At 39.6% G+C, this 22,426-nt stretch overlaps 1 protein-coding gene across 3 annotated transcripts in view; it reads right to left on the minus strand.

Moving 5' to 3' along the window:
• The window catches only part of sdk1a (sidekick cell adhesion molecule 1a), a 316,953-nt gene that overhangs the window by 171,048 nt on the left and 123,479 nt on the right, over positions 1-22,426 (minus strand). The window lies entirely within an intron of this gene.

The following is a 22,426-nucleotide window of genomic DNA, read 5'->3' on the forward strand; positions in this document are numbered from 1 at the left end:
CCAGAGAATATCATCAGGTTAACCAAGGCAGAGCACGGCAGCTAAAAACCACTGGTGGTTCCTAACTGGAGACATCAGCGGCACAAGGAGGGTGGTGGAAGAAAGTCATTGTTGGCCTGGAGGAGCTACCAGAATGCTTAGCAGAGAGATTTTGCAAAGGTATCAGGTACAACAAGCCAACATAAAGACAGAAATGCATTGAGCTCCCACTCAAAACATGCCAGTTCAGAGGGTGAAGCACAGCCAAAGCCAGCTCTAGACACACACACACACACACACACACACACACACACACACACACACACACACACACACACACACACACACACTTCTATACACTTGCTTTCCATTAATAGTGTTACTTTGATTCTGAGAAAAGTAAACGTAAGTGGGTGTAATTAATAGGTATTTAACTTATTACGTGCTAAATAAAGCTTCACACTTATTTGCACGTGAAAGCATAATATCTTATTTGCCAAAAAGTGGGAAAATTTAATCATTCTGACTTTGAAATTTTCGCTGACAATTACAGTTTTAGGCACTTGAGGAAAATCTGATTTAAAAAGCTATTTATCTGGTCAGTAAGCATTTATGTGCGCAGACAAAAACACTATTATATGAAAAAAATAAAATAAGTAAAACATTAATAGAAGTAGTAATTCCATGTATGTCAATGTGTTTGTTTAACCATTTTTATACCGCTCATTGAAAAGAAGTAGCTGCAGTTATTATCCAATACGTGTTTTGACAAATCAATACTTCATTAAATTAAATCAAGTGTGAATTTATCAAATCTATTTGATGGCTGGAGGCTTTAAGGGGACCTCTGAAACCACTGTTTTTCAAACTAGCTCACAAGATCCTTTCAGCTACTTTTTTTACTCTTTTACTGTTATTTTTACTGTATGTTCATTTACATGTATGTTGATTTCAATTCTAATGTTTTTACTGGTAAATCTTCAATAATGCTTTGCGTTTCTTTTCACTGCAATAACATAATGGACAACATTACAGCTAATTACATCACATTGCACAATTAGATAACGGCAGGAATGGAGTGTTAGCAAGGTGTGCAATGTTGGAGCAGCAGTGTGCTCAGAGTTGGGCGTAAACACTAGTCTCCCATGTATAGAGCACCTGGCTACTCAGCTATACGCAATTCAGCATGTGCATAGTTACAATATAACTGCTGATCTATAACAATGATATTTACAATAAATAATTAAACGATATTTACAATAATTGTTAGGTTTGATTTAGAAATGTAATGACTATGAATAAACCAATTATGCAGACTTATTCAACTTTAGAGTTTTAATCTATTTTACACTCGCTGTATTTCTTATGCAGCTTATGGTATGAACTTGTTTTAAAAGCACAGAAAGTTAAAAATCCATACTGGTCCAGTCCTAATGATAGATATTAGCACTTCACAATAAGATCATTAATCTCACCCACACAAATGAACACAAATGAACTGGTCTAATGATCAGTTAATCTTCTTGAAAGAGTGTTCTCTGAAATCACTATCTGGTCACAGCTGGACCGCTGAGTGTACGGCTCTGCCTTACTGCAATAACTACCAGGTAGAGTAAACAGGACAAACAGGCTGGATAGCCTCCATTCATAATCTGCGCTTTATCATTACAGCGTCGACCTCAAGCTAGAGCCTTAAGCAACTTAATACTCCATGCTTCTCTCACCATATAAAAAAACAAAGGGCAAGGACACATTCATTAGGCATTGCAGGTGGGCAATCCAAACCAAGCCAGCATTCTCTCCCTCTGGAAGGAGGAGGAAGGAGCTGATTAAAAGGTTCAGGTTCAGAGCTCAGCATTGCGCGACTGGCCTCCAGCCACTGAGCTGACTTCAGGTGCACAAAGCAAAGAGCTGCCATCTATCTCTCCAGGCTGAGCTCTGCGGGGCTTGGCTATTGCACCTGTTCCTGCATGGCTGCTGTAGAACGATAGTGTGGATACGCATACAACACCCAAACACACCAGGACTTTCCATAACACTTCCTCTAAATCAATTATAAAATTGATTACCTGGAAGTCTGCTCTCAGCTAGCGTGCGCTTCGGTAAGTATTGATACTTAGAAGGCGTCCGATACGAAGCTTACCTGGAATTTGAAAAGGTCTGGGGTCAGAAACAGTATGTGTGCGTAGAATTCCAATTCAGCAGTTTGTTTCTTAGGTAGGAAAACAATGCCTTAACACCAGCATTAAAAGTCTTAGAAGTTTGTTTAACCGTTATTGACCTTTAATTATATTTGTCTTAAGAAGTGCTTTGCAATTCCACAGATCAGTTATTCATGAGCTGAAATGCATGCATTATTCACTGGTCTATTTGCATGACAAATGGACCTCACAATTAATTGCGATGCTTAATAGTTAATGGAGAATCTGTTGAAGTTGAGCAATTTGTTGCTAAAAACAGCGCTCTCGCAAAAACCCATCGTTCCTGAATGGAGAATGGAGCTTGGGTTTTCCGATTAGACATCTTCAGAGTAGACAGAGAGAGAGTCCCTGACTGGAATACTCACATCAGCACTAAACAAAGCGAGGGGAGAGGATTCCATATGCTGATAAAATCATGCACCAAGGATTCTGCAACAAGGGCAAAAATGATGGGCATATTTAAAAAAAAAAATCCAAGGGGCCACTGTAATGCATTCTCAATGAACAAATCACCGCTGGGCTGGAAAGCCTTACATTTCAGAAATGAACCTTTATAGGTGCACTGTAATGTTAAAAGAGAATTACACCATTTTTTTCAACATTTCTGCATAATGAAGTGGTTAAGATGTAAACAAAGTCATTCAGAGTGGTTTGTCAAAATTGTTCACAGTAGTGGTGATAAGACCCAGACATCCAACCTTTAATTCCTCTAAAAGCTTCCTTAAAGAAAGTTATTACACAAAATGTTTATGAATGCCTGAGACTTTGTTTCACAACAGTTTTGAAATAATCTTTTGACCTAAAAGTATTTTACCAATACATTCGTGGAAAGGTTAATGCATAGTGTTATAAGTCAATTTTCCACTGTTTTTCCACCATCAGCATTACATTACAGTAATCAAATTTAGTCCTGGGTCACTCTCTAAATACAATTTATACCTTATCTTACCTCTTATTTTACACTCCAAGATTAATTAATAGTTTATTCATTTCCCTTGCTTTAGAATAGTATCCTTTAGAAAAAGGATAACAACCAGCAACAACAACAGGTCTGCTTCCTGAAACTCAAAATCATTCCAATAATTCATTAAAAATTTAAGTAAGGCAAGTAAAAGTACTGAAACATTAGCGGGAAAAGCATTAGTGTCATTTTACTTTATGTAGGTTATAGTATTTAGTATTTTATTTTAGTCAGATATGTGTTGCATTTCCTTTCAATTTAATGACAGCCTGAAGTCTTCTAGGCCTGAAGTGCATGTGTTTGCACAACTAATGCTTAAACAGGCTTCTTGGATGTTTTCTGTTGGATGTTCGGAGCATGGCAGGTTTTCAACACGTCCTGTTTTTTCCCACCACTTTAGTTATTCACCAGGTTCCTTTTAGGTGTATCTGTGTGATCCAACTCACACCTGGTAGAAATGCATGTAAATTTGAGCACAGTAGTTCAACAACAAAAAAAAAAAAAAAAAAAAAAAAATTGATTTGCAGTTAACTAACCAAAACTTTGATCAACATCACCTGTAATACCAATAAAACACAATAAAACAGAAAATAACACTAGTATAAAGCTACATTCACATTACAAGGCTCATTGCTAAAATCCGAGTGCTCAAAGCCGGTTTATGAGGACCCGAGTGGAAGTGGCCAAACAGAAATTAAAGCGGAGCTGGTTTATGAGGAGCCTGGCCACTTCCACTTGGGTCCTCATAAACCGGCTCTGCTTTAACTTCTGTTTGGCACTGCTGCCATGGTAACGCTGAATGATGGTGCACAGTGGAAACAAGCACATAAATTGCAATCTGAACGTTCATATGAAGGTCGCATGGCAACGAATCGGAAATAAAATGAAAATATCATATTTGTGTGTCCACACAGCCCTGAAAACAGCAGATCTGAGTCACATTAGGGCAAAAAATCGGATTTTTGCCACTCCAGCCTGGTAATGTGAGCGCAGCCTAAGAGTGGATGAAATTATTTTGCATGCACGCTGGTATAAACAAATGCTGCAACTACCCCATTTTCCATTTAAATATATTTTACACTGAGCTTTTTCATACTGCATCCAAAAAACAAATAATACAAAACACTGCTAGTGCAGAGGCATTTCATACACTGCAACAATACAGCATTTAAATATGTTATTTTAGGAAATCACATCATTCTCCCATCTTAAAAAAACTAAGGTGTTTTGTTTATTTCGCATTTTCTTCTTTCTAGTCATTGAAATTTTAACACTAGAAAGTTGCTCTCACTGCTCAATATCAAACTCTGCCTAGAAGAACAGTCATTTGCTCTCGAGACACCGATAGCTATTGTTTTATTGGCTCCCTACTGAAACAGCTGCATGAATCAGGGCATGTTTCATGTGAATGGTATGTAAATGAGGTACTCATAAGCGGGGGCCTGATTTCACATTATGATGCTGATTGATCATTTGTGCTTAAATCTCTGCTTGTTTCCATGTCGTATAAAGGTTTCATGAATCACATGAATATGATGAATAAGAGTCATTATTACTGTGGTCATATTAATTAAACTTTCAATATTCAGGTTTTTCTCTATCTTTCAGAATGTTAATGAAATTTTGAGCCAAGTGTGTTGGATGATACAGTGAAGACTGCCAGTCTCAATGTGTATGCATTTGGATTAGTGTTCCAGTATTCATTTTACAGTGAAATGGGCTGTAGCTGAAAGTTTGTCTCTTGCTATTGCTTAGCTGGACTCAATATATAATACTCAAAGCCCCCAAAGTTATAATCTAATTGAACTGATGTATTTTTGAATATGAAAAAGCATCATTTTCATACTACATCAAAAAATTAAGCAAATTATGACAGAAGTGTCAAAAAACTACTTTTGATCACTGTATAAAAACTCAGACACATGTGGATTCACTGGTGGTTTTGGACAGTAAATAAATTGACTATAAGGGCACTGTAGACATCAAGCAAGTGCCCTGGTTCCTGTCACCACCAGTGTGAAGAAATCAGTAAGTTTTAACACAATGAACCATTTTACATTAAACCACTCTGAATGACCTTGTTTACATCAAAAACTGAATAGCAGATTGAATTTTTTAAAAAATCAGTCATAGTCAATAGTCAATCAACCAGTCTGCCTGTGGCCAGTTGAGAGCCATCTCTTTATTTTTTGTGGGGGGAATTATCCTCTCAACAGGTGACAAGTTGCACTAATGAGCTTTTCGTCAGGAGAGAAGTCAGCACTTCATAATAGGCTGACATTTCCCCACTCCACTTCAAGGCTAAATTAATCTGCCTCGCCCACAATGGGCTGCTGATGCTGCTGCGTGTGCTGTCTGCAGCTTCCCCTCCGACACGTTGGGCTTTCCACACACTCCTTACAACAGACTTTGAGTGTTTCAATATGTCACACATGAAATCTTGAGCTTGATCTTCCTTTTCAGAGCAGATTGCTTTCTGTCTGCCCACACACTTCTGTCGGCCGCCATCACCGAAACGGCCGTGCGCGTCTCCACACATGAAATGGGGACGGGGAGAGAGTGCAGCGCATAAAAGGCTTGACTGACAGAGCCCCTCGCACGCAGAAAGCCAGGATAAGGGATAAACATGCTGAAGATAGATATCTTCCATCTCTCTTTTTTTGCCCCCTACCCTTCTTTCATTTGTGACTCTTTCCAACAAACACGTTGGAGATTCACACACGCACAGCGCCAGCCAGTTCAGTCCAGATCTGTTTTTCGCTCCCGAATGCAGCCAGTCAACTGGGTACAATCTTTGGTGACACCTGTAATGCTTGTTGAAAGAACAGGGGAAGAGGTGTCGGAAAAGGGTGGTGGGGTGGTGGGGGGGCTCTTCCAAAGGAAAGTCTCCCTCATTCATAGATTACCCTGAGGCTTAAGCTGAATCAACTCAAGGGTCATGAGAATTTTCAAGTCAAGCACATTTGTTAAGTTTTGTATGAAGTGGTGGTGAGACGGCAAAGTGATCTTTAACCACAGCATACACAATACTATTGCTTATTTCCATAGGGTGGCCTTCATCGCCTTAGATGAAAAAGTCTCCCTACCAATCCTACCAATACAACATATAATATTTTAAAGTATGAAGAACCTCCACATAAAGATTCTATACCAGCACCATATATAACTTTGGCTGGTGGGCAAACAGCTGGAAAAATTCCATTCAACCTAAAAAGACATTGTTACCAACAACTCAATTTTATCAGACCACTGTTAATTTCAAATGACATTTATTGAGTATACGTGTTGGGGGTCGCACTGTTGGAACAGATCAGACGCAATGTTTTTGTGTAATTAACTGTAGTGTGGTTGCAAATTTGCCGTTGTTGTTTCTAGGAATGCAAGGTTATTCGAGTACTCAGTGCTAGTGCTGAAAGATTACTCTTCATTTAAATTTTTTTTCAAAATTGCAACTCAAATAAGAGCAATTTCCTAATCACAAGACCTGCAATTTTTATTACTGCCAAACTTAACTTGTCTTAATTTGTAAATGGGGAAATTTAACCTAATAACACAGAGCTCATGAAACACATATAGGTAAGTTAATCCAATCAGAAACAACACCTATGTGCTACACTAACTAGCTGGCCTTCTGGAATACTACATTCAGTTTTCAAGCATCAAGCCAGAAAAAAAATTAGAAATATAAAATGTAAAATTTTGGATAAAAAAGGCCTGGAGCTTCATTACTGGAGAAGAATCTTTATTTAAATTATGCTTACACAATTGGTCAGAAAAAAATGCCTGAATTGTTCTACTGTTGGCACACTGGCTCTTGATGAGGATAAAAGACCTAATGTAGATGATGGGTCCTCATCAGCTATTGCTGTTAGGTAGCTCAATGTTAGTTCATTATCCTTTTCTGAAGAGGCAGCCTCGATCACTCCTTTTGATATAACAACCTACCAATTTCCCTTTGCCCATTAATGAAAAAAAAAACATGTTTTCAAATGTATTCCTCCACGTACTACTAACTTTTTTCAACTGAAGCCTAAGTATACAGTCCTGTATTCATTTTAAACTAGAGACTCTTGACTCAAAGTGTGCTCCAATTTATCATTAGGTTTGATGGGATTTTTTGCCATCCATCCATCCATCCATCCATCCATTTTCTAAGCCGCTTCTCCGTCAGGGTCGCGGGGGGGTGCTGGAGCCTATCCCAGCAGTCTTTGGGCGGAAGGCAGGATACACCCTGGACAGGTCAACCAGTCCATCGCAGGGGGATTTTTTGCCAGCAATCTGAAAATCCTTGTCCAACCTGGAAACAGTTGCACTTTTTTTTTTTTTGAGACAATGTTGTGTATAAAACATATATGTGGGTAAAATATACTGTGTGGGTAAAAGATATATATTAAAAAATTGCATTTGGAGCCATGATCTCAACAATAAAGCCAAAGGTCATTGTGTATTTGCAAATTATTGAGATAACAACAGGCTGGAACATAATACGGGTCCTTTTCCACCACGCCCAGAGGGCTGCACACAATCCAAAGTTTTCTTTATCTCAGTCCACCTAACTAGTTTCCTACCAGGCAGCCAGTTTGACTTTGGAATGCCGTGGCGGGCTTTAGATGACTTTTACTCATATCTCTCCAGTCCATTTTCCCAGCTTGTGTTTTTGTTGCTTATTGGGAATGAAGTTGCAGCATGCCTGTAGTCCGGAGATCTCTCCATCATCCATGCAGCTGTACAGAAGTAGTCAAGATGTGGCATCCCATGCAATGACAAACTCGCTGCATTATTCTGCTGACAGAATTGCGAAAGCAAGACGGTTGGGGGCGGGGTGTCAATAAGTGCATGTGTGTGTGTTCAGGGGTGTGGGGAGGTTTGGATCAGTGTGTGTGAGGTGATGGATTCCTCTCAGCTCCTTTCATGGTTGATTGTCACTCCATGGCAACCTGCTGCTCCTGCCACTGAAGCTTGCAGTAAAAAAAGAAAAAAGGAAAAACAAAACTCAGCTCCTTTTAAGACGCTGTGCACCCGTGAGAGCTTTTAATCAAAAGCAACTTTAAATCGGCCTCTGAGAGCATTTTCATTGCTGAGGGTAGGACCGTGCCTTGAAGGAAGAGAGACGCGGGTGCTTTTGTGCTAACTATAATCCTGTCTGGAATCTCTGGGCTCCTTTACTTCTGCAGTGACAACACACTCATTTATTTAAGGGGGAGATGTATGTGGGGTGAAGAGGGGCACTGGACGAAGACGGATGTAAGACGAGGCCTTGAGGGGAAAGCAGGCTCATGCTGTGGAGTCCTCGGCTGACTGATGATGCTTTGCAATAATTAACTTCATAAAGGAAGCCCTCCCAGCATGCAGGTGCATTTGGACCAGGCCACACAGACCACCGCTTTTGGATTAAATAAGCCTGCAGCAGTCACCAAACTCTACCTGTTTCTGAAGTGAGGTGTCAGCTCAGAGGGAAATCAACAAAGGGCAGAGGCTATAACTTCGTGTGTGGAATAGTTGTATTTATCTGACTTATCTGATTTTGTATAATTGTCCATCAGCTGGTCTAAAGGCAAATCACAAACAAGGCAACTGAATCCACAGTTTTCTACTGTACAGAATTTTTCCGTTATGTACTAGTCAATCACCCATGTTTGGTGCTCTGTTATCGACTGTTATTTAAGTATCTGTAACAGTTAATGAACATTTTATATATGTCCATAAAATTAACATAGGGCTGTAGACATACTTTTGCAGGTGATAGCACAGTTAGTAACACAATAGATTAGCAGCACACAGAGGAAAAAAACATTGAAAAAAATGTTTTATTATTCAAAACTTTCTGAGGGAAAGGTTTTGGTGTCAGATAAGTGATGCACATTGCCTCTTCAGATGAGCTAACAGGCTAATATTAACACTAAGGCCAACATTGAATGTGCCATCTTCTACATGAGGCATTTTCTCCTCAGTAGACAAGGTGCTAATATGTTAGTTTGTCAGATAAATATATTTTCATTGTTTCTGGACCCAAATAACATCTGTTAGTTAGTCTATTTAGCAAAAAATCCATGCCAAAGCCAACTGCATTCTGCCTTTGGCACTGCACTCATGTTGAAGCACTTGTGTTTTCCAATAGTAAAGTATATCAAAATATACATAGTTTTTTGCAAATACCAGCATAACTACAACGTTTTATAGCCCTGTTAGGACATAAAAAAACTATGATTCATGAAGTTGCTAGCCTGCATAAAACACAACAGTGATTCAGTTTTTGGATACAAGCACTTTAGATGGCTAATCGAGTATTTGAGTTCCACGCACATGCCCACTATGTATATAAATGGACAACTTATGTACCGCCTATGCTGTACAGAAATTTGTCCATTTTAATATATAATGGTTAAGTCATATTTTATTAATCTTATTCCAAGGGAAATTGGTCATTTTGCTGCCTAACTAAGCCCATCGGAATTTCGATGCATGGTCTTACATTTACAGGTTCACCTCTGTTACCACTTGGATACCATCTATCCACAAATTATGTCCACAGTGCCACAAATCACATAAGTGAGTCTGCTTGAGATTACTTAACAACTCAACATGATTTGGGGCAAGTGGGTGAAAATTTAGGCATGCAGTTTGCATTGTTCTAATTAGCCAGTGCTAAAACTCTTCACTACTTGTCTGCCTCAAATCTCCAGTGCAAAACTACAAAAAACTAACTTTTGAGACTGACTACATTTGAGATAAGGCCAAAGTTGTGTGAATTTGATTTTTCATTTGACTATTTTTCATTTGACTACTGCTTTAATACGCACTCAATATTCAGTTCTTGTTAGCAAAGGAGATTCACTTAGGATGAACTATACTCACAAAATGGTCCCCCCAAATCACATCTGACAGCTTCAGTGTTTTATGCAGCCTGGTCTGCAGTGTTGGAGCGACTCCTGACATCCTGCAGTTTCTCATCTGGATAGCTCTATTCTTACTGAGCTTTATTTAGGGTCTATTCTCTCTCTCTCACACACCTCTCGCTCTAAACCTCAACGGAGCCATACGTCCTTGGTTCAGGGCTTCCTGGCTGGAGGGTCTGATAAGCCTCTTTACAAAAAGAGGCCGTGATTCACTGAGGGGAACTAGCAACGCTCACAGGCACATGACAGCCGTACTATCGTTGTCAATCATGGCATTTATGGCTCCACACGTGAACGTGACAATGTTAGCTGCCGCATTTAACAGGGAAGTATTCCGTTCCCTGTGAGGGGCTTCACTTACTGTGTTTGACTGATGTTGCCTCTTATTCCTTTCTGGTAGTTGTTGAAAAAGCAGGGGCTACTGTAGAAGCCATTTTCTGTGCTGAATACACTGGGTGGCTGAACGGCCCATAATGGGTAGAGACATCAAAGATATCTAATAATGAATGATGAAAAATTCAGCAAGGTAGAGGAGGATGCAAGGACAAAGCAATGAGAGGTAGACCCAATATCTCTTTCCCCCAACCAGCTACTTTGATCTGCAATGGGAACAGAAAAGCTCTTCACACTGGTGGGGTAATTATCACCATCACGAAAATTTCATGCATGCTAAAGGGGAAGCCAAGGTGGAACAAGGCGACGGACTTTCAAAGCCTGGCACTTCCTTAGCTCAACATACATTGGCATTCACCTCTGGACCTTTCTTGGCTTTTAACAGCTCTCTGTGTACGTGCATACACCCGAGAAGAGGACAGCGAGAAAAAAAAAGGGCAGAAGGAGGCTGTAAGCACACCGCAGTGGGTTTTGAAAAAGAGCGGTGCTTCATGTGGACTGCAGCACAATGATTCCTCAGCATGGAGGACTGATTGGAATCAGCCGGAGCCATGCAGGCTGGCCCTGCTGACGATCCGCACCGCCACTTATTTCACGCTACATTAACAGACCAAAAGGCCATTTTCCTTTCCGAGGCCCATACGAAACTGGCGAATGGAAGAAGAAAGGAAAATGCCATGTTCATCGTAGAACATTTTCCTCTTCTGTCTTTAAACTTCATGGAGATTTGGTGTGGTTAAATTGCAAGCATTTTCCTTGATGTCATTAGTAGCTCTTCAATTACTCGTTTTGTCTAACGACATGACTTGATGAATATGCTCAAAGAGACACTGAGGCAGGGTTTAATCACTACATCTAAAGTCGGAACACAAATATCTGCGTCACCAGAGCAGCAGACACTTGGAATTAAAACACAGGGAGCAGCATCAGAATGAGATCTGCTGCCTCGAGCACGTTTTATTGATGCATCTGCTGACCACAGCTTCCATCTCAATGAGCTACATTATCTTACCAGCAGACAGCATAATTCTGAAAAAGGGAGGCCGGGTGCACTTTAACAATAAAGCTGAAAATGATACGCAAACAGTTCCTTCCCCCAAGTCCTGTTCAATGTTTTAGAGAGAGCTGGGTATAGATGCCAGGAGATGATCCTTTAATGCTAATGAGACAAAGGCTATGGACCTCAGTTCCTTTTCAGTTGAAATAATGAACTGTTCATCAGCATAGCATTTTAAAGACGCCAAAAATGAGGAGAAGCTGCAGGAGCCACCTTATAATGTAACAATCTGAAGAGTTAAAAGCATAAAGGAAACACACTGCAATATTGCCAGCATCAACAAAAGAACATGCAGATTTAAGTTTAAGCATAAGTTTAAGCCTCTTTCAAAACATTTAGTAAAAGTCCCCATATACTCTTAAAAAAACACAAGATGACTACAGTGGTGGACGTCATATATTAGCTCAAATTTCTTTTAAAAAGTTCCCATATACTCTTAAACTGGTTTTATTTCTGATTTAAACTCTTCATCACATAGTTGTTCCATCTGTACAATAAAAATCAATTTGTTTAAACATTTCTTGAACCAAGAAGGATCTGGGGATTTCCAATTTAAGAGCTTTACCTTTTTCTCTGCAATCAAAGCACACATTAGGGCTTGTTTCTCAGTGGAGGGTAGAGTGGTTGCCACTTCAGAGCAACCAAAAATTGCTAAATTGTGTTTAGGCCAGATATTTTTTTATACATTTTTGATAGTCACTGGAATTTGCTACACCAGAAATCTTGTAGCACAGGACAAAACCACAATAGATGTGACAGGGATCCCTCTTGCACTGATCACACTGTGGAGACTCAGATTAACACAATTTACATAACCTGGTTTTGGAGTTGTAGAGTTTGCGTGGAAGTTTAAACTGAATATGTCTATATCTAGAATTTACAGAACATCCATGAACTCCTGACAAGCCCTCCTCCAGACAATGCTACTGGACAAGGCATTGTTTAGTTCACTGTTCCACATGCTTTTAAGATGGTTGGAGTTAGCAGACTGAGTAAAGTCAGAAACAAAACAAGAAACGATATGTCTAGAGCCAGGATTAGAAATAAAGAGATCATAAAGTATGTTACTGTTTGATTATTATCTGAGGAATGTTTGCCAGAGCATAATTCATAACTTGCAAATTGCAAAAGAAATGTGATTGAGGCAGGTTGAATTTATTCTAAAGTTGAGTAAAAGAGGCAAACTTGTCTATAAAGAAATCGTTGATGCAATACAACCCATTTCGCTCCCATGAAAGGAAAAATCAGTTGATCTGTGATGGTGTAAATAAATGGGCACTTGATGCTGGTCTGTTTATAGAGACATCTGGTCCTTTGAAACATGTTTTACCTGATTTAAAATTCTCAGTGAGCATAACTGTGACCAAACAACTTTAGGTGATTTTACTTTGGAAGACTGGGAGTGAAGATTTTGTTATTGACAGAGCTTACATAACGAAGCTATGTCAATAACAAAATCGCTTCAAAACAAGATCCCCACTGACAATAGTATCTGATTGTTTAAAGAATGCTAGAGGCAAGTACAGGAGGAGACACTAAAAAAGATATAAGAATCTTGGGAGTGTGATCTCGATGGCACTGATATGACCAATAACTTACAAGGAAAGAAGCCTCCACATCTAAATATTTATCTTCAGCTGATCAATCATATCTAGAGTTTAGTTTAAACAGGGGTTTATGATTTCTTGATATTTTAAGACCAAGACACGTGATGTGGCTGCCAGCTTGTTTAAATGGAAGAGTATTTAGAAAACTGGTAATCCTGAAATTTTACCAAATAAATCAGCACTGGTCTATACAATGTTGGGCATTTTTTACCCATGTAATAAAAGGGTCACCAAACCCAAAGCACTTGCCTCAAACATGGTCATTCAATCTGCTGCTTTTTGGGATCTAAAGTGATAATAGGTGCTGTGGTGTTCTACTGCTCCACTTAAAGGATGTTTAATAGCTGGCAAAAAAAGGTTCTTGGAAAAAGAACCCAAATTGGTCAGTATTTATCCTAGTCAAAATATGCCTTTCCCAACCTTTTGCTGCTTCACCAGGTGGGAAGGCCTGTATAGCAGTAAAAATATCAGATATGGAAAATGCTTAATCAAGCTCATATCTAGAGGCTTCACTCAATTTTGGGAGGGCTAAACTGCTAAAGGAGGAATTACAGCCCAGTCTTATCTGTTTACTCACCATTACAACTTCAGTTAGGACTGAATTCAGGACAGAAGCTATTACAGAACAATAGTTCTTACGTTCATTATCTTATCCTTACTCCAGATAAGAAAACACTATTACAGAAACATCTTAACTGGACAAAATGTCATAAATACTGCCCTAACTGTAAGAAAACAGTGACAGGCAGCAGTTCACTACAACTAGCACACTGATGCTACATTTATCTACACTGAAAAAAGCGCTTTGGCTTGTGAAGTTATTTCAAAAATCCCAGACACAATGTCCACCTTCACCTCTTATTACCTTTGTGTGTTATTGTTGATGAAAACTCTTCAGACAAAACATTACAGTGATGGTGGTAATTAATGAAGAGACTGAGCTGAATGTGTGTCTGTTTATTTTAAGAAATAATGTTAGCACGGTCGGCTAAAGTGTTTGGGAGACTGAAACTGTGGAGCAGCAACGCTCTGATAAACAGCACAGTAGCGCTGTCATACGCTGTGTAACATGGGGGAACGAGGAGGCGGACGCATACGCTGAGATAAGCGACTTTTATTAAGGTCAAATCCAGGTCACAGTCGAAATGGTCCAGGTTCAAACAGCCAACATGGAGAGAATGCAGATCAGACATGACAAACAGAAACACAGAACCTCAAACAAGAACCAAACACTACAAATATCCAAGCAACATCCCAAAGACCAGCAACAACACAGGGGAAAACACAGGGCTAAATACAAGAAGGCTAACAAGGAATAACAGGACTCAGGTGAAAACACAGGTGAGAATAATCAGGGGCGTAGTCACAAAACAAGGGGCCGGACAGGGGATCAAAACAAAAAAGCATGTGGCCCAGACCAAAACACAACACGAACACATGGACAGGACTGGGAGGGGCCAATTGTGACACACTGTAAGATTTCTTATGCTGTCTTACGCTGTAAGATAAGATTCCTAAATTAAGGTAAGATTTGCTTCTTTAAAACTAATTTGTAAAAAAAATCATATCTTGACCTGTCAGATCATAACTTAACACAAAAATGACAGACACTTTCTATCTTAAAGGCTCTTTAAAGTTAAAAATCAAAGTCGACTATCACGTCATGTCTGTTGCCTACCAACCGACCATATGAGCACAGCTGAAAACGTAAACACGTAATCAAAGTGATCAAGCCAATTAGCCAGGCAGCTAGCTAACAGTACTGATGTACTGATGGTCAAACAAAACTAAAGCGTTGAAAGCTAATAATGTTGTGATTGCACTTTGTTCTGTTTTTCAGAGCATCGTCAGTCCACGGTTTCTGTTTCATTTCACAAGCGCTTTAGCCGACCGTGCTAACATTATTCCTCCTAATAAACGGACACACGTTCAGCTCTGTCTCCACATTATTCACCACCATCACTGGAATATTTTATCATCAACATTAACACAGTGGAGATGCAGTGTTTGCAGCATCTGGGGTTTTTAAAACACTGTCAGAAAAAAAAACTCATCATAGCACAGTATTCAGTGTAGATAAATTGTACATCTTTATGCTAGTTATAATGAACTATACTGCCTGTCACTTACACAACACAACAGAAACAGACGGGTTAAAACAGAATTTAAAACAGCTCTAAAGTCGTCTTAAAGTTGGGACACAATTTAGGAAATTGTGTCTAGTTAAGATGTTTCTGTAATACTGTTTTCTTATCTGGAGTAAGGATAAGATTGTGAACGTAAGAACTGTTGTTCTGTAATGGCTTCTCTCCTGAATTCTGTCCTGACTAAATCAGTCATGGTGACTAAGCAGATAAGATTACATTTCAGACTTAAGAAGTTTCTGTAATGCAGTCCCAGGTCTTTAACTTTGACTGAAGTAAAGTGTGTGGTGTGTTTTCAGTCAAATGTCTATTAAATGTCAAGTCTTTTAGTAGCAATGGATTGAAACTCCAGCAGTAATACTGTTTAGAACAAATGCCTTTTAGTTGAAATGTGACCAAGCTATGATTAGAAATCATACTAGTATATTTAGTGCATGTGATGATATGAATTTAGAAGAACTTGAGAAATTGGCCAGTATAAAACCCATGGACAATAGAATGCGAACTTTCTGTCTTTCTGTCTGTGGGATGTTGGAATCTCCAGATATCTACAATGTTTCCAAATTTAACCAGTGTTTATTGTTTTGACAGAGGAGATGACTGGAGGTTTCCTTACAGATAATCTTATTATATTGCTGCTGTCGAAAGAAAACCTTGTATCTCCATTTTTTTCAGTTTTTGACATAATTGGAAGATGCCCTTTGCATTGTATGTAAATTTCATGATGGATGGACTAAAAGAAACAACCCAAAATGACTTTAAAAAACGAATTAACTTACATTAAAAGTAAAGTAGATTTCTTTCCTTCGCCTATAAAGTTACCATTTTGGAAAATACTAGGTTTTGCTCTGACAACAGCAATATATGGATCTACGTAAATCTACGTAATTTAAATTACTCCTATATATATATATATATATATATATATATATATATATATATATATATACACATTATCTTTGTCTGAATTTGGGCTATATTTACAGGAAGTGGGTCTGTATTCATGACTTCTAGTCGAAAAGGAATTTTCTTACAAAAAAGAACAGCGATGAGTTATATGAGTTTCTAGTAGAAATATCTTATCGGCCTTGACTGATTTTAAATGTGAGAACGCTCGCCACCTTTTAATTGGGTGACCAAGCCCTCACACATTCCAAGAGACTAAAGTAAAAAAAACTAGACAGCCCAAAAAAGAAAACAATAAGCAAAACAGACTAAAATAAAAACTAAACTAGAACCTTAAACACCAGAGAAACTCCCCTCTCCAGTTAGCTTCCCCCAGAAGCAATGAATTCCTCATTCTAAGGAGGGTCATTAAACTGATGTTATGCAGGCCCAACCTAGCAGCAGAGGATATAACACTGTCTCTATCATGTGCTTGAGAGAAATAAGCACATGCTCACTGTCTACAAACATGGCTATATGACTTCTCCAAGGCTTGTGAAGACCTTCTGCCAAGGATGCCAGAATTGGGGGTGTTTCAGCACGGTAACTAGAATAGAAATAGAATTTACAACCATTTGTCACTGTGTTTGCACATTAGACCTCCGCATTTAACCCATTCATGCAGTAAAACACCCACATACATGCACACTAGTGAACACACACACTAGGGGGCAGTGAGCACACTTGCCCAGAGCAGTGGGCAGCCCTATCCACGGCGCTCGGGGAGCAATTGGGGGTTAGGTGCCCTGCTCAAGGGCACTTCAGTCATGGACTGTCAGCCGAGGGGATCAAACTGGCAACCTTCCGGTCACAGGGCTGGGTCCCTAACCTCCAGCCCACAACTGCCCTGTCTATTAAAAGCAATAAAAAAAAAAATAACACAAAGGTCTGAAATTTAAAAAAAAAATTAGCTTAGGAAACCCTAGCTTAGCAAAGTGAAGTTTTCATTTTTCTATTTTTATTTATGGATTTCTAACTCTGCAGTAGTCATTCATTGTTTGAATTAATTCTGTAATTTAATTACAGCAAAATTAATCGCTTCCCTTAGCTACAGCTGGCTGCTTTGTGGGCGTCGCTAAAACACGTGGCTTGAGACTTGAAGGGAGAAAACGTAGAGAATACAGATAGAGGCCAGTTGTGAATACCACGGCAGCCTAATGCTGCTTTTAGACATAAAAAAATCATCTAACGTAATAATAATGATTTATCAACTGTATCTCCTGCTCAGTGTGCATTCCAGCGTTAAATGGGCCACATATCAAAAATCTGATTGGTTTCCACTTAGTTAATTTGCATGGAGTTCATACAGAATGAGAGAGCTGGATGAGGATGTGCATCACCAGTCTGATGTGTCAATTATATGCATATATAGCCGTCTCATTAAAATGTAGTATGACACATTCCGTTCGATGTATGATATTAAAGATTCAAATGAAAAAAGAAAATAATTTAGGATGATGTCATCACGTCACGTATTTGCTGTTTAAACCTCCAGGACCCCAAACTTAAAACTGCTGCCCACTGCGCTGAACATGAAGCTTTGCAGGGAAGCGAAACACATGTGCCACCTTCAGCTGTCTCAGTGCACGCATACACCCCAGCTGTGGTGCAATCTGGAAAAATGTACACCTTGTGGCTTTTGTGTTCCAGGTTATGCTCTCATCAGACTCAGTGGACTCTGGAAATGTTTTTTGGAATTAAAGCAGTGACAAATCGAGCTGGTCTTTCCTTTCTGGAATACCAACTATTTTGATGCTGTTGCAGTGAGATCGGCCTGCTAAGCCCTTCATTTTGCATTTTAATCAGTCGCTTTAAGTGAACTAATCTGAGCTTCATGGATGTGTTTCTTTCTCTGAATGGTTTTGATTTTCTCTACAAGAACTTGTTGAGACTGAAAAGACTGATCAAACCTGTCAAGCCTTTCATTGAGAGTTTGTAGGGTCTTATTGGAGATCTTCTCTCACATCGAAGGTAGCTCTTAATCAACTGAGTGTGAGCCACCACTTCAGCTAGCATTTTTAGCCAAAACTAGATTTTCAGGTTCTGCGCTCTTTGACATTTTCTCACTTTTTGGTGGCATTTTTATCTACAAGTTCTGAAGCATTAGGTCCATTGTTGTTAGTTTTAGGACATATTACTGATTGTGTTATGAGACAGCAAAAAAAAAGCTTTTGAAGTGCGGAGGAACTGCAAGAAGTATGTCTACTCCATGTGTTGGCTCTCTAGCACCCCCATTCCTTCCCTGGTAGAAAGGAAAATATAAACAAGAAGCCAAGTCATTTGGCATGTCAAAACACGCGTCCCATACATTTATGCCTACAAATATCAAATACTGCTGGAATCTGAAGAATAATAGTCATTCACTCTTTAGTGCCAGCTGGGGCACAGCTTATTTGGCACTCAAGGCTGCAAGACTACGGCCTCATCTGAAACAGCTGACAGAGTCAGGTGTCTCCTTAGATGGTACAATAGGAAACAATGTGTATATGTTAGTCTAAGACTAACCCCCAAAAAAACAGCCATTCATTTGCCAAAAACATTGAAAACAAAGTGAATCACTTAAGGTGCAACAGACTACATAGTGGGAGGTGATCGAGGGACTACTGCATTTCCATTTCAGCTGTGACTAAAATGCCTGGGCTGATGTTAGCATGGTCTGCACTGCTTCTTTGTCTTGTTATCTGCATTTATTTGTGGCACTGGTATAATGATTTTGACTAAACTTATACTAGAGGAAGAATTTCAGTTGGGGTACTGCCCACTGCTAACATCTTTAGTACTGTTATTACTCATATGGAGCTGCAGACCAGTGAAGCTAATAAATCCAATCTCTTTAAATAATTCAATCTCAGCTATGTAAGCAGAGCACTGTATATGTGCATCATTTTCCTCGTGTTTACACAGACAAGCCACAGAGAAATATTCTGAACAACCGGAAACCATTATCAAAACTTGGCTTTAATAGATTTAATGGCAAGGCATCACACTGCCAGACGAGGTCATTTCTAAACGAGCACCCCAGCATCAATTCCTCATGCCCTGCTATTCTGCAGAGGACATTTGTCTCCTTTGCAGCGCGTCAGGATTCGATTCCAAGACGTAAATATCTTATGAGACTCATAAAGAGATTTGCGTTGCCGCATGTTGCACTGCATGGATATTGATTCAGGGCTGCGAATCCTCCCACACAGATAAACTTTGATCCTGCAAGGCCAGTTAATTTAATCACCATGTGAGTCAATTGCTTATGAAGTACGCCCCTATTTTCCAAAAGTCTTTCCTGGGGATTCTGCCCAGCTACAAGTAGTGCCAGTTTAAATGGCTAAGCTGATTGCACTGCTTCTGCCGCTGCCACAGAACAATTAAGAACATGACATCACGTCCAGGAACATGCTAATGGAATTTGGCCAGGGATATGATTTCCTTATACTATTCAGCTGCCCTTTCGCTGGGAGGTGTGTACATGGTCAGGTGTGGGCCCGGGTCCCTGGAGGCCTGCTGAGTCCAGCTGGGGGGCAGACGGCTGCCGTTTTCTGGGACCTCTGCCAAGGTCCCACAGGTAAAAAAAAGTCACAAGCATGTGAATGCATTAGCATTAGCGCTACCTCTTTCCGCTTTGCGCAGAGCTGCGAACACGCAGCTGCTAACGTTGGCTGGCAGTGGCATATTCATTTGCTGGAGCACGGAGTCTGCTTTTCGTCCTGATGCAATATTGTGTCAAAGCACTGGCAGGAGAGCTCTGGTCCAATTATGGAGCTGGCGAGATGCCAGCACACAGTAAGCATATCTATAGGGCTGGGCTGTGGTTTACTGAAGCACCGTTCCTCATCCTCCTCCACAGTGCTGGACTACAGAGATCCCCAGTCTACCTCAGGATAAAATACACATGCACACCAGGGCGACTCTGTGTCCCGCTTCAAGGCAGCTGTCTGTGAAAGAAAGTTTGACTGAGGTGAGCGCAACTCTCTCCCTATAATCAGTGAGAACTTCAAGCAGAAAGCCCAGTGTGGGAAGCCCGCAGAGGAATGAAACGAATGCGGATCATTACCAGCCCAAGTGCATTTCCAAATTTACCATCGTGATTCTAATCACTTTTCAATTATGCCCTCCGATGGAATCAAATGCCTTTTTTCCTGAACAGGGCCACCTTTGTAGAGCTGGAATGAAGGAGGTGAGTCATTAGGTATGGCTGGATAGTGCGCAGGACTGTGATTTGGGGCACTGCTGGAATGAGACAGAATGAAAAAGACACTTGAGCAATAATGGGGGAGCGGATCAAGCGTGCCTGTCTCTGCCTGGGCAGGTTGCTAATTAGAAAAAGGCAATGAAGAACTACCATAGTTAGATTAAAGAATGGCCGGGAACAGGCATTAATTGCACTTCTCTTTCTCTGACAAGAAGAAGTGCACACACACACACACACACACACACACACACACACACACACACACACACACACACACGCACAGAAACACACACACAAACACACACAAAGCCCCTGTCTTCTGTTTGTGTCACTGGCTGACGTTCCTTTTTCCTATCAAAGGTTTCTTCTAGTCTTTTCTGCCAGAGGACCCTTGCTAAGGCAAATGAGAGGGTGTTCCTCACACAGCCAATGCAGCAGAAAAGTAGCTGTGCCTTTAAGAACTTTTTCAATGAACAGATGCTCAACTCTGTGGTGTGTCTTAAGCATTAAATGCATAACTCTGGTCGCTAACAACCCAGAACCTCTTCCTCCCTCAGATTTGTCGATTTTCTTTTTCAGATAAGTGTAAACCAAAACATCAGAATATAACAAATTATATTTTAAGTTATTATTTTGTTATTGTCGGGAAGTTGGTAACATTCTGCTATGATGGTTTGTTGTGGTACAGTTTTTGTGGATTAATATGTGTTAGGGTGTAAAAACATGAAGACATTGATTCACCTGCGTCAATTTTGAAAGTTCAATTATAATAGGCAACACAGTGTGCACTCACTTTTCTTGTCAAAATAAAATCTTAGGCTATTTTAAAACATAAAACAGAGAGCTTTGTGTACTGTTTTTCTTTTCTATTAATAAAATCAAAATTGTTTTATTGTCTATTTCACAGTCGTGGAAATAGTTGTTCTAGTCCTATTTGTGCATTCAGCGTATTTTTAAAAAAGTCTTTTTTCCCCCCAAATATTAAATATGACTGTAAATTTAAAGATTTCTTGATGCCCTGAATCTGTCACAACCATTCATCTGTCATATAAATAACTGCAAGTGACAATGTAATTGTCTTTTCTTGTTTATTGTTCGCAACTATTAAAGTCCTAAGCTGAAGTGGCCAAATTGGCTGATTAACCACCTTACTTTGTTTACTCAGTACACAACACTGGACGTACTTTTGAATCAATGCTGCACCCACGCTGTTATGTGCACACTCTCACACAACAGTTAGTTTCAGAGAATCATATGTAGAGTCAAGTAAAACTACATTTACTTCACAAGACTGGAAACAGAAGCAAAAATCACTCATTCTGCAAACCTTACTCAGCACGGCCCTGTAAATATGTTAGAGCACCAAGTGAGTTTTTGTCTGTTTAGAAGTTTTTTTTTGTTTGTTTTGTTCTTATAAGTCATATTATGTCTCAAGTGCATTTACTACTCTCTTTTATTTACATTTTCTTGGCTATTTTGTTAGCTGCAGCATAATACGACTGAAATTTAATTTAAGGACTGTGGAAAAGGACTCCAGTCAGCGAAAATCTCACATATTTGTGATTAGGCAATTATGTAATAAATTTGACAAGCCTAACTGAATCATTATCTAAACAATCATGACTGAATCTAATTGCTCTCAGCAGGGCTGTGTTCAAAATATCACGTACCCATACAGTGACTGCTGACCTTTAAACAGCACTTCAATGTGCAGGTGAAACTGATCCTCTGGACGCTGCTGCGATGTGTGTCATCTGTGGGACGTTAGTGAACATTTTGTCATTCACTGATAATTTTACAGGCACGGACTTTCTCACATTGCGTATGTGCTGAAATACTGACTGCAGCCTTTCAGGCTTCTGCAGTTATGATTAAAAGTGCAGAAAGTTCACTCCTCTGCTTCTCTGTGCTCTGACCAACACCCCAGAGTCGAGAAACCCCTATAATTTAGTTTTTACAGGCAAAGTTTATGTATTCCTCTTGCATTACTTAAATTAAAAGGAGTAAATCTTAATAAAAATGTCATTATCATTCTGCCCAACATTCTTTATTTATTC

The sequence above is a fragment of the Pygocentrus nattereri genome, chromosome 27 (genome assembly GCF_015220715.1).
Source record: "Pygocentrus nattereri isolate fPygNat1 chromosome 27, fPygNat1.pri, whole genome shotgun sequence".
Taxonomy (NCBI): domain Eukaryota; kingdom Metazoa; phylum Chordata; class Actinopteri; order Characiformes; family Serrasalmidae; genus Pygocentrus; species Pygocentrus nattereri.